The 13,456-nt window shown below is 47.2% G+C and overlaps 1 protein-coding gene across 2 annotated transcripts in view; it reads right to left on the bottom strand.

Moving 5' to 3' along the window:
- HSF1 (heat shock transcription factor 1) overlaps positions 1-13,456 on the bottom strand; it is a 37,832-nt gene that overhangs the window by 7,818 nt on the left and 16,558 nt on the right. The window lies entirely within an intron of this gene.

Consider the following 13,456-nt stretch of genomic DNA (forward strand, 5'->3'; position numbering starts at 1 on the left):
ATTTGCATGGGGCTCCCAACAATCGGGGTCCTCATTTCCACGACTATCCAGAGAGGCCTCTGGGGCATTCAGTGCATCTGGGCCTGGGGCTGTCCTAGAAAAACCCCACCCCCAAGGGAGACTACAGGCAGTCCTTGTTTAGTGACCACAACTGGGACCCGCAACTCAGCCATTAAGCAAAGCAGTCCCTAAATGAAACCATGGCTGCTTATGACCTTACTTCAGCTTTCCTTCACTTTACAGACTGCACAGGTTGTAACTATGAGGACTGGTTGCAAAATTACTTTTCTCCACACTCAGCAGTGCCTTTTCAGTATCTACCAATATCACCTATTATTTTTTATTATTTTATTACAAAAATAATTAAGCATACAATAGCCAAAGCGCTCTGGGCGGTTTACAATAAAATGTTCTTGTGCTCGGCACTCGGAACATGTTAAGTTCCTCGGCTTTACTATTGATTAATCATCACGGTTGCTATTGTTTTGATGTTTTTAAATTGTCTTATAATTTTAGAATTGTAAGATGAGCCACTTGGTTGAGTTGGGCATCTATAGGAACGGAATGAATAAATAAAATATTCTGAATGCTTGCCACACAGAAGGAATGAAATGCTCTAATCTTTGTTTAAGTAGAAATGGCAGATTCAACTTTTGTCAAGAACCGAAGCGTAACAGAAACTTTCACTACTCTTCCTGAATTATGCTCGCACAACGCCTCCGTTCCCAAACGCAGGCAGCTTGGTGTTGACTTGCAAGGAGGCTCCGGATCAGAGATCTCTGTGTGAGAAGCCTTGAGGTAAGGCTGGGCTTTTTTTTTTTTTTTTTTAAAAATTGATTTATATGCCGCCCTTCTCCAGAGACTCAGGGCGGCTTACAATGCGCTAAGCAATAGCCTTCATACTTTTGTATATTTATACAAAGTCAGCTTATTGCCCCCACAATCTGGGTCCTCATTTTACCTACCTTAGAAAGGATGGAAGGCTGAGTCAACCTAGAGCCTGGTGAGATTTGAACTTGCAGTAATTGCAGGCAGCTGATGTTAATAACAGTGCTTTAGTCTGCTGCGCTACCAGGGCTCTTAATACCAGGGCTCTGGCATCCTGCCCAACAGGCAGCAAAACTGATACCAAAAAAAAATCTCAGCTCAAACAATATGAATAGAGAGAGAAAAAAAACTATTTTTTGCAACTATTAAAGATGAATATTTTACCTAGAATCTTGTATCTTTTTCAGACAATTCCTGTAAAGCTGGGTAAGGAATTTTTTGCAGATTTAAATAAAATGGTTTTGAAATATGTTTGGCAGGGAAAGAAGGCAAGGATAAAACTCAAACTGTTACAAGATGCTAAGATGAGGGGTGGTTTTGGATTACCGGATTTTGAATTATACTATCAAGCGGTTTGCTTAATGTGGATTAAAGAATGGGTGACATTGAAAAATACTAGATTATTAAATTTGGAGGGACATGATTTGCTAATGGGATGGCATGCTTTCTTATGGTATAAAGGAACTAAAATTCAGGGGTATTTTAGAAGGCACCAGATACGTGAAGCTTTGTTTTTGACATGGGAGAAGATCAAAAAATACCATTATCTGAAGATTCCAGTCTGGGTATCTACAATTGAAGCTTTTTCTTATCCAGTGGTATTTGAAGGGGAACAAATTGTTAGATATAATGAATTATTGGATGAAAAGGGTGAACTTAAATTGAAACAAAACTTAGAGGATCAGGGAATTAAGATAGATTGGTTTTCATACATGCAAATACTTTCCAGATATCGAGAAGACTTTAAACAAGAAGGTATTTATAGTGTTTCGACTGGTTTAGACAAGATATTAATGGGTTCAGATGACCATATAATTAAAAAGCTATATGGATATTTACTTGAAGCAAAACTGGAAGAAGAACAAGATAAAGAACCAATAATAGCATGGGGAAAAAATTTTGGTTGTAGTATTGATTTAGAGAAATGGCAAAAATTGTGGTTATATAATTATAAAATGACAATGTCAACAGCATATAAAGAGAATTTGTATAAGATGTTTTACAGGTGGCATCTACCCCCAACGAGAATAGCCAGGATGTTTAAGAATAAATCGGAGAAATGTTGGAAGTGTCATCAAACTCCAGGATCATATTACCATATGTGGTGGACATGCGTGGAAGCAAGGAGATTTTGGACTAAAATACATACGTGGTTAGAAAAAATGACAAAGAGACATATTGACTTTAAACCAGAAATATTTTTATTAGGAATCTTACCAGAGACGTTTAATAAAGAATTACAATACTTAATTGTGAACATTTTAACAGCAGCCAGAATTGTATTTGCCAAAAACTGGAAAGGAGAGAAGATAATTACCGATGAAGAAATTATTATGAAAATGTTGGACTGTGCTGAAATGAGTAGATTGACATTTGAAATAATAGAACAGGAAGATAAACAATACTATTTGATATGGGAGATATTTTATCAATGGTTTGATAAAAAAGTATGGAGATGAGATAGCATATATGAAATGTTTAAATATTTATCTTTAGTTTAAGTAAAGAATAATTGCTATATGAGGAGATTTGGAGAATTGTAAGCACGAAATGATTTTAACCGATTGAGATGCTGTCTATAATTGTTTTTAAGGATGCCGGGTTGGCTTAAGAAATTTTTAAAATTTTTAAATTCTTTTAATTAGTCTGTGATTCTTAACTTTCGGGCCAAAATTTATATATATTTTTAAATGTTTTAATATTTGTATTCTATGTTTTTTATCTTGGCTGTACACCGCCCTGAGTCCTCAGGGAGAAGGGCGGTATATAAATTGGAAATTAAATTAAATTAAATTAAATTAAATTGTTGTTGTGGGTTTTTTTTGTTTTTTGTTTATTTTTAATCTAAAATAAAACTTTTCAAAAAAAAAATAGAGAGAGAAAAAAAAAGGAAAAATAGAACAAAAAGAAGAATGAAAAGTGAATAGGAAAGCAGCAGAGAAAATGTAGAATGGTTTTAAAGAAAACTACTCTGGAAAGGTGAAGAAGGCAAAACAAAACTGAATAAAATTCAAAGTAAGTGATGAAATGACCTGGAATGGAACTGAAGTGAGAGAAAGGGGGAAGGAGGACCGCATGCGGAAGAGAGGAAATCAAAGTTGCAAATGTATGAATTCTGATTGAAAGGGTAGAAGACACAATAAATGAATTTATGCTGGCCAATGGCCTGGCCAGATTGACTCTTTAGCAAGTCATATTCACTGAATACACCGATATGATCAAGTTTAACTTATGTTAATTGTGTTCTTGGCTGGCTTTTGTTGATCCTGGCAGCTGACTAAGCACACACCTTGGAGTCCTAGTGGACAATCATTTAGATATGAGCCAGCCGTGTGCAGCAGCTGGCAAAAAAGCCAACACAGTTCTGGGCTGTATCAACAGAAGGGTAGGATCAAGATCACATGAAGTGTTAATACCACTTTATAAGGCCTTGGTAAGGCCACACTTGGAATATTGCAACCAGTTTTGGTCGCCACAATGTGAAAAAGATGTGGAGACTCTGGAAAGAGTGCAGAGAAGAGCAACGAAGATGATTTGGGGACTGGAGGCTAAAACATATGAACATAGGTTGCAGGAATTGGGTAGTTTAATGAAAAGAAGGACTAGGGGAGATATGATAGCAGTCTTCCAATATCTGAGGGGCTGCCACAAAGAAGAGGGAGTCAAGCTATTTTCCAAAGCACCTGAAGGCAGGGCAAGAAGCAATAGGTGGAAACTCATCAAGGAGAGAAGCAACTTAGAACTAAGGAGAAATTTCCTGACAGTGAGAACAATTAATCAGTGGAACAACTTGCCTCCAGAGGTTGTGAATGATGCTCCAACTCTGGAAGTTTTGAAGAAGATGTTGGATAACCGTTTGTCTGAAGTGGTGTAGGGTTTCCTGCCTAAGCAGGGGTTGGACTAGAAGACCTCCAAGGTCCCTTCCAACTCTGTTATTCTATTCTATTCTACTCAAAAATATGGTTTTAAATTGTTGCTAGCCATCCGAACTAGTCCCTTCAGGGAATGCTTGAGACAAGCTACACGCCTCGCATTTGGACCCTCTGACCCTCAAACCGAAACTTAAGAGGCCTCCGGGGACCGTCTTCAAAGTCTTCCAGGGGAAGACAAGTCATTCTGGCTCAACCCAGTAAGTTCATTTTTGTGTTTAATTCTAAAGAAATGGCCCACTCTGCGTTCTGTCCAAGGTACTCGAGGTCCCGCAGTGGCTCAAACAGGAAGCTCCTGCATGGTGAAATGAAGGCTTTCTTTGATCCCCAGAATTCTCGGGAGAACCGCTGGGCTCTTTTCTGACAAGAGAACCTAAGAAGGAGCCTTCTCCAATTTGGCCATTAGCGAAGCTCCCTGGAAAGGCTCCGGTGGAAAGTCATGCAGGGAAACATCCACCCTGGGAGGCCCCTCCCTCCCCCCCAAATGAAAAGATCAAACAGCACTGAAAGACCGGGGGGGGGCACCGCTTCAAGGCACCTGCAGGTGGGTGGGCGGCTGATCAAAAGGCGCAGAGGGAGCCAGCAAGCAGCTTAATCAGGAGGTTGCTGGCAGATTGGCAGGGGAGGGGAGGGGAGGGGAGGGGAAGGGAAGAGAGGGGCTGTGCTGAGAGAGGCCAGGTGGAGTGACACCTGACTGCAGTGGCCCAGCCAGGTGGATGCACCTGTGCGCTTGTCCCTCCGACTGCTTTGCCTGTGCTGGCCCTCTGTCCCAGAAGGCCAGGCATCTCCCCCTGACTTGGGACGGCTCTCGCAGCGGCTCCCATCCTAAATCCGAACCAGTATCTGCTTGGCTGGCTGAGAAGGAAATGAGATGATGGGATTCGGGATTCGATCTGGCAGATGGGAAAGAGCCACCACCTTCTCCCTGATCGCATCTTCCTCAAGAAGGCAGGGCTCTGAGGGAGACGGAAACAGATTACAGCTATTCTTTAAAGGTTTCCTTTTTATTTAAAAAGCATACAGAGTGCTCTTTAGCAGAACTTTTACAATAGTTTCCCAAAGCCTACTAAAGATACTGTAAACACAACTGTGTTCCTTATGCCTATTAAAAAGGGGAAAAAAACCCTGGAGAAATGGAAGCCCCTTTGCCCAGGTCCAAGAAAGTGGCAAAGTGGTGGGAAGGGGCAGATGTGCCCCTTCAAGTAGAGCATCTACAAGAGCTTCCTTCCCCAGTGAAGCCACCCTGACCTTCGATGACCCCAGGAAAATGGCCAGACTGCCCCATGAGGCAGGGAGGGGAGCAGGTCTGCCTTATGGGGAAGTGGGCACCAAAAGGCGAGGCTACGCGTGGAGGAGGCGGGCACCAGTGCCCAGCCCTGGCCGTGCCTGTCCTCGGAATCGCTCCTAAATGTTCTCGGCCTCTGGCTCTTCTCTGTTCTGGGGATTTCAGGCACTTTTCAGATTCAGAATTCCGAGCCTGCTTTCAACCATCCCCAGCCTTAAACAAGCACATCCATATTCAAGCAAAGCACTTTGCAACTGAAGCCCCTTCGCTTTCCCCTAAACCCACAAGATACGACACGGCCTCTTCCTCACATGCTGACATTCTCCAGGAGCTGACCGAGGGCAAATTCCAGCCTGCCAGGTAGGTCAGTGCCCAAATAACACCCCTACCTGAAGTTTATGATGATCCTTCGCACCCTTTTTATCAGAATTCTGTCAAACTGCAGCCCAGGCGGGCTGCACTCACTTCCTTTGCCTCTTGGTTCTTTCTTCCCATGTCCAATATTTCTCCCCAAGGTTCATTTTAGACACTGCCAAAAACAATATTTCACACACTCAGAATCTCTTATCATCCTTGCATACTTCACTAATTCTTTCATAATAGAAGATTCGCCAGGCTTTCTTATTTTCTTCCTTTTCCATGTGTACGCACAAACGGGAGCCAGACTCACAACTGAACTGAGACGATGCCCAACTTCCAGTAGGATGGAAGCCGCCCTCCAAAACCAGCTCAGGGGACAGTAGCCACAGAGAGCAAAACAACAAGAGGAGGAAGAGATGGATGAACGCTGAGCCCAATAGGCAAGAACAGGAACACCCACCCCAGAAACAGCCGTGGGGCTGCAGAAGATGGCCTCTCTCTGCAGTTTTGCAGGTGTTTCGTCAACTTTTTTCTGTTCGAGGGGAACAGAAGAGGGATGCAGCACACCTGAGTGTCGCAATGGCATGCCAATGGCTAAGCAGGGCTGCCCTATGGAGGGATGGGTGTGTTTCTTTTATCTGCTGCTCTCTGGGAAAGGACAGAGAGGCACCAGGAGCTCTGGCCAGCGGGGCTTTAACATCCCACCAAGCCCAGGCACACACACACACACACACAAAGGTTGCTACATGTCTGGTGGTGTTTCTCTGCTCTAAAAACAAGACAAAGACTTCCAGGTGACCCTCAGATGGGCAGAACTAGACCTGGATGCCACCTCAGGGAAGACGGTGTAATGGTACGTGGGGGTCACCTTGGGAGACAGCGGGAAGAGCTGCAGCCAGGCCGGTGGCCGGAGAAGAGGCAGCTGAGCCCAGAGAAAGAACCTGGGCATGGCAAAAGTTTCAGAAAGGACCCCGCCTACTTTCTTAGGCTGCAAACATGATGAATTGGGAGAGTCCAGACTTGAGAGATTCCGTTAATACAACTGGACACTAAAGCAGAACAAATTCATCTTGCCTGGGCTTCTTCCAGGCAGCTCCCTCCTCCTTTCCCAGGGCAGCACCCAGGAGAAGGAAGGCTCCCTTGCAAGAGGACAGCCTCACCGAAGGCCTCCTCCTCCTCCTCCTTCTCGTGTGGGCTCTCAGCACAGAGAACAGAGATTGGGCTGGATCCAGCCAGGATCCTCTCTTCTGTTCTCTGCGTGCAAGATTAAACACAAGAAAAAAGTCAAGGAAACAATTGGCCCATTGCTGGGAGAAAGTGGCAAGAAGGTGACAAGCAACAGGGAAAAAGCAGAACTACTTAACTCGTTTTTTGCATCTGTCTTTACACAAAGGGAAAAAAACAGTCCAACCTATCAAAAACAGCACCACAAAAAACAGATTAGGAACACAAGTTAAAATAGGGAAGAAAATGGTAAGTGAACACCTGTCTACCCTAGACGAGTTCAAATCACCAGGATCGGATGGATTACACCCCAAAGTTCTGAAGGAACTGGCACACTGAACTATATCTTTCAAAGATCCTGGAGCACAGGGGAACTGCCAGAGGATTGGAAAATAGCTGATGTAGTTCCCATATTCAAAAAAGGGAAAAAAATAGATCCAGGAAACTACAGACCCACCAGCCTGATCTCAATGCCAGGGAAGATTCTGGAAAAGATAATCAAACAACGAATCACTGAACACCTAGAAGCAAACAAAGTAATAGCCAAAAGCCAACATGGGTTTGGCTAATCTAGATCATGCCAGACTAATCTTATTGCATTCTTTGGCAAAGTGACAACATTAGTGGAGAAATGCTGTTGATATAATTTACTTGGACTTCAGTAAGGCATTTGACAAAGTAGACTTGATAAATTACTACTTGATAAAATAGAAAAATGTGGGTTAGACAGCATCACCACCTGATGGATTCGTAACTGGCTAACCAACCGCACTCAATGTATAGTCCTCAATGGAACTGCATCTACATGGAGGGAAGTATGCAGTGGAGTACCCCAGGGCTCTGTTTTAGGCCCAGTACTCTTCAACATCTTCATCAATGATTTGGACGAGGGGATAGATGGGGAACTCATCAAATCTGCAGATGACATCAAGCTGGCAGGAATAGCCAACACTCCAGAAAATAGGCTCAAGATACAGAAGGATCTTGACAGACTTGAACATTGGGCGCTATCTAACAAAATGAAATTCAAGGGTGAAAAAAGTAAGGTTCTACATTTAGGAAAGAAAAACTAAATGCACAGGTACAGTATATGTGGTACCTTGCTCAATAGTAGTAACTGTGAGAGGGATCTTGGAGTCCTAGTGGACAACCATTTAGATATGAGCCAGAAGTGTGCAGCAGCTGCCAAAAAAGCCAACACAGTTCTAGGCTGCATAAACAGAGGGATAAAAGCAAGATCACGTGAAGTGTTAATACCTCTTGGTAAGGCCACAAGTGGAATACTGCATCCAGTTTTGGTCGCCACAATGTAAAAAAGATTTGGAGACTCTAGAAAGGGCACAGAGAAGAGCAACAAAGAGGATTAGGAGACTGGAAGCTAAAACATATGAAGAACGGTTGCGGGAACTGGGAATGTCTAGAACTGGGAATGTCTAGACTGAAAAGGACGACCAGGGGTGACATGATAGCAGTGTTCTGATATCTCAGGGGCTGCCACAAAGAAGAGGGAGTCAAACTATTCTCCAAAGCACCTGAGGGCAGGACAAGAAGCAATAGGTGGAAACTAATCAAGGAGAGAAGCAACCTAGAACTAATCAACTGAACAACTTGCCTCCAGAAGTTGTGAATGCTCCAACTCTGGAGGTTTTTAAGATGATGTTGGATAACCATTTGTCTGAAGTGCTATAAAGTTTCCTGCCTAAGCAGGGGGTTGGACTAGAAGACCTCCAAGGTCCCTTCCAACTGTTCTGTTCTGTTCTGTTCTGTTCTGTTCTCTTCTCTTCTATTCGACTGCAGGTGGTTAAGAGGACCGAGTAGTCACAACTACGCTTCACTGGATCTCTCACACACAAAGCACTTTCTACTTCAGCTTCTCAAGAAATACAAGCAGGATGGGCACATTGGATGCCAAAGGGATTTGCACTAGTGCTCTCTATTTGGCAGCAGAAAACGGCAACCCCAGCGTCCCCCCACCCCCCATTAACAAGCAAGCCTACTGTGGCATTTCCAGGTATCCCCCCCGCCCTCCAATCTCTCACCAAAGCATAATAACTCCTCCTTTGCCTCTGAAGGCTCCTCACGCTTCTCCATTGCACAAAGCTCCCTTTGAACTAAGACTCCACCTGGAGATAGACAACCTGTAGTAACACACACACACACACACACACACCAGCTAGACTGCTCAGAGCACTGGACAGGCAGCAGCTGACTCCAGCAGGCCACTCCTGGGTACAAGCTGGGTGCGGTTCTATCGGTTTGTTTTCACAGCTCCGTATCAGCAGAACTGCTCACAGTCGTTAGATACAAGATGGACAGCAAATAACTTTAAATAAATAAATGAACAAATAAACGAACAAAAACATTCATACGACAGACAGACAACCCAAAAACCCAATTCTTAGCTCATAAGCATCAATCAAGACAGATAAAACAACCCTGTTAATGTCAGACAACCTCTCCTTTCAATCTCTCTTTTAGGAACCACCCTGCCTTGACCCTTTCTGGCATGGTCTCCGAGCTGACCCGAGGGCGGCTGTTCCTCAGGGTGGGGCCACCACCCAAACCCCCAGCTACGCTCACAGGAGGTGGAGACCCTGGATGAAGGTACCAAAAAGCCAGTCCTGCTCTACCCAGGAGTCAAGATATTTCAGGCTTTAGCTGTGAATCACACCCTGAACTTATTGGCAACTGAGGCCACCCCTGCAACCTCGACTCAGCCGTGACAGCTTTTCAACCTGTGAACCCAATTTGAAGACTGTCCAATGCGGAGGATTCTGCTCATTCTCTGCTGGGCAGGATGCCATTCCTGGCCCAGGTGGCCGCAGTGAGGTGAAGGGAGAGGCCTTATGCGGCAAGAGACCTCCTATTTCTGGCTTGGGCACCTGGGTGTACCCAGATTTATCGCAAGTCCCATTCATTTGGGAATGCATAAAGGTGGGACATGCATTTCTGCAAGGCAGCAACCCCCCACCCCACCCCCCACCCCAAACACACAAATGGGAATCCTCTTGTGGCAGTACAAGGCCGGAAAGCCAGTCTCCTTTCCGGAGCCCAGGAGCCCTTCAGCTGAGAAAGAGCAGGGAGGCCCACTGACCTCAGTCCAGAGCGGAGGCAAAGTACTTGGGCCCACAAAAAGGCCTCAGGGGCTCCTCTGCAGAGCAGGTCCCCTTCTTCCAAGCAAGGTTGCTTCAGAGGGGAGGGGAAAGGGGGCCCTCTACTTCGGCTTCCTTCTGGGCTGTTCCTGACCGAGGCCATCTTTTCAGCAAAGGTTCCAGAAACAGAATATCCCTCTGCTGAGTGTCAGAGGGATAATCCATCGTGTTTCTTTTGGAACAGCACAAAAGAGCCCCGTGGGCCAAGGCTACAAACTGGCAGGCCTTCTGTGGGGGAGGGAGGCCCTCACAGCCAGGGAAGGAGGCCAGAGCAGGGGGTCTGCTTGCATTTGTTTTGACCATGGAAAAGCGAGACTTCTGCTTCGGGGAAACGAAGGGGGCACCTGGCAGGGAGGAAGTGCCCGGTGTCCTGGTGGGTCAAGCCGCTTGGCTTCCCTGCCTGGAGCGAGCAGCTTTCTAAGCACCATGGAGGTTGGCTTCCCAGCACCCTTCTCTTCCCTTCGCCCCCCCAGGACACTTCTAGGACAGACAGCCCTGCCCCTCCTCCGTTCAGGGGCCCAGCAGCATCTCCTGATCGAGTCCAGCTGTGGGAGTAAATAGCGCTGTGGGGCACTGTGATGGGCCTGGAAAGAGAGACCCCCCTGGGCCTTATCCTGAATAATCACCCCTTTCCGCCAGATTGGATCCACTGAGTGAAACCTTTCATTGCGTCCAGACCCCAGGAAGGACAAGGATGCAACATGCACTCACTTCAAGGGGTGAGTCTTCCACGCTGCACTCTGCTGAACAACACCTCCCCACCCCCACCCCCACCCCGTGGGGAATATCGGCTGGTCCAGATTCCCACGCAGCTTCTTCCTAACGGGAACCCAGGCCTTCCCAAAGGACTCCCAAGCGGAAGATGCTGCACTTTCCACTCAGTTCCCGGAGATGGATTGACGGGCTGCTGCCCAGCCTTCCCCATGGCTGCTCACAGGGGGGCCTGGTGCCCACCCCAGTTTCCTCACCCACAGCCCAGAGCAGGGGGAACCGGGGGATCCAGGCCCGTCTCCAGCAAGCCATTCCTGCTGCAGCCCAGAGGGCCCCGTTCTATGACTGAGGAGCCAACAGAAGCCTTTAAAGGAAGTGATCAGATTTAAAACCACAGCAGGAAATATCCTTCTGGCTCACGGATCCCGTTTTAAGGAGGCTGTCGGGGATCCAAGACAAACGAAAGGCAGGAAGGGGAAAGAGAGGCCCGAGAAAACGGGAGCAGCTCTTTTGAGACCAAGAGGGAAATGTTTCTAAGCGGAGAGCGCCAACTTTCCCCACACTCCCGACAGGCACAGGCAGCCCTTCTCCGGGCAGCACAAAAAGGGACCTGTGGAAGGAAGACTTGGGCCCATCGGCTATTCTACGGAGCACTGAGCAGCCCATGAGGCACCACCGCCTGCTTCCTTGGTAGACTTTCTTTTATGGGAAGAAAGCGTCAATCACCATCAAGACAGCTTAGGATCAAGGGTGATGGTGCCGAAGGTTGCGGTCTGTGCTCCCTCAGCTTCAGCTGAAATCTCCCTTCCTCCAGCCAAGCTTCCTACCCTGAAGCTTGGGTTAAATAACTTTGTCCACAAAAACGACTGACAAGCCTGCAGAACTCAGCTTCTCATCCCTTTCCCACTTCCCCTTGGCTGCTCCTTTCGCTGTCCCAGAAGGACCAGGAGCCTCTTCAGGAAGGGGGGCAGGAAATCGCCCGCAAAGCCACCCAATTCTGCAGGGATCCCCAAACTTGCCCGCTTTAAGACTCGAAGTCTTCAGCAAGGCTGGCTGGGGAATTCTGGGAGTTGAAGCCCACAAGTCTTAAAGTGGCCGAGTATGGAGACTTCTGCAAAACTGCAATGGCGCTCCTTGCCTTTGCGCTGGAACAAGGCACGAGCATGAATGAGTGCGCCCGACCAGGTGGGTGAGCAGGTCCCCAACCCTGGTGGCTGGAGACGGGAGGAGCAGCCTGCCAGACCCGATTTGCTAGAGCAGAGAAAGGCAAGCTGGCACAGCTTGGGCTTCCGTTCCCATCAGCACAGAGCGAACGGAAAGGCATGACAGGAGCTCCAGTCCCAGCGATCCCGACTTCTTTATCTCGGAGGTAGAGAAACCCAGGCTGAGCAATGCTGGGTGTGCTTGTGCACGTGGCATTTGCTCAGCTGTCCTGCAGCTAATAAGGACCACCCGGTCTGATCTCTGGGAGGCCAGCGGCTGGCACAGGCCTCTTTACAAAGAGCCAATCCGACGACCCTCTTTGGTTTGCTAGTTGAGGAACTGAAGATCAGAGCGCAGCTCAAAAGGGAACACCAAGCAAACCAAAATGGCCCCAAAGCCCCTGCTGACAAACCAGGGGCAAAGAGTACATCGGCATCTCCCGAGTGTGAGGAGGAGGAGGAGGCTTCCGAGGGGAGGGGGTGTTATGGCCCGCTGGCAGCCAGTGAAGCTGGCAGCAGAGTCGGACAGTGAGGAGGTTGGGGAGGACCTTGGGCCAGTCCTGGGGGCTGGGGAAAGCTCGGAGGAGGGCTCTGCATTCGGAGACAGAGAGGGAGCTAGACAGCAGTGAGGCAGAGGAACAGCTGGAGCCCCTTCCCAGTGTGCGCATGCGCAGAGCTGCCAGAAGACAAGAACAACTCAGAGAGCAGGATTAACTTGGGAGTAAAGCCACACCTTGGAGGTGATTGGCCCCTCCCATAGGAAACAAAAGAGGAGCAAACAGGGAGGGGGCTTTTGCAGGAAACAATTCATTTGTTCCATGACTCTGAGAGACTCTGTGCCAAGTTTTGCCTTGTACTGCGGTTGGAAACAAGTTACGTGGCAGCTTGCCAAGCAAGATAAGGTCTGTGTTGATAAATATTCCTCTGAAAGTATGTTTGGACAGGCCTTGCTGACTGTGAACGAAAGTAATTCACAGTCATGTAAATAAAAGAGGTTTTGCCAGGACCAAGACTTCCTGCTTTTTAAGGGAGCCTAGGTCAGAACAGGGAGCAGAGGAGGAAGGAAAGGGCCTCAAAGGCCCCAAGGAACTCTGAGCAAGCAGGGAATGCAAAAGCTCCTGTCCGCTCTGCAGGGAGCTGGACGGAAGGGAGGCAGTGCCTGCTGCCAAACCTACTTTGTCTCTCTAGCTTCTCCTTCTGCGGCCGCCTTGTATCAGATGCTGGCCTGGAAGCCCAGCTCTACCTCCAATCCAGGCACTCGACATAGGAAAGCAACGGAGCCTGCCACGTGTCATGTCGGTCATAAAACGCATTCATGTCGGTCATAAAATGCATTCGTCTTGTGACTGACCCAATTTTATGATGCTTTTACAAGCAAATCACCGCAGTTGCTCAGCGAATCCATGGTTCTTAAGCTAACACCACAATCATTAAGCAAACCAATCAGTTGCTGGGATTTTTTTGCCAAAACCCAGAAGTGCTTGAGGGTCACATGACGTGGAACAATGCAAGCTGGTTCAAATGCAGTTGTGTTGCTGAGAGCCC

This window comes from Pantherophis guttatus, chromosome 3, assembly GCF_059756535.1.
Source record: "Pantherophis guttatus breed Tessera chromosome 3, ASM5975653v1, whole genome shotgun sequence".
Taxonomy (NCBI): domain Eukaryota; kingdom Metazoa; phylum Chordata; class Lepidosauria; order Squamata; family Colubridae; genus Pantherophis; species Pantherophis guttatus.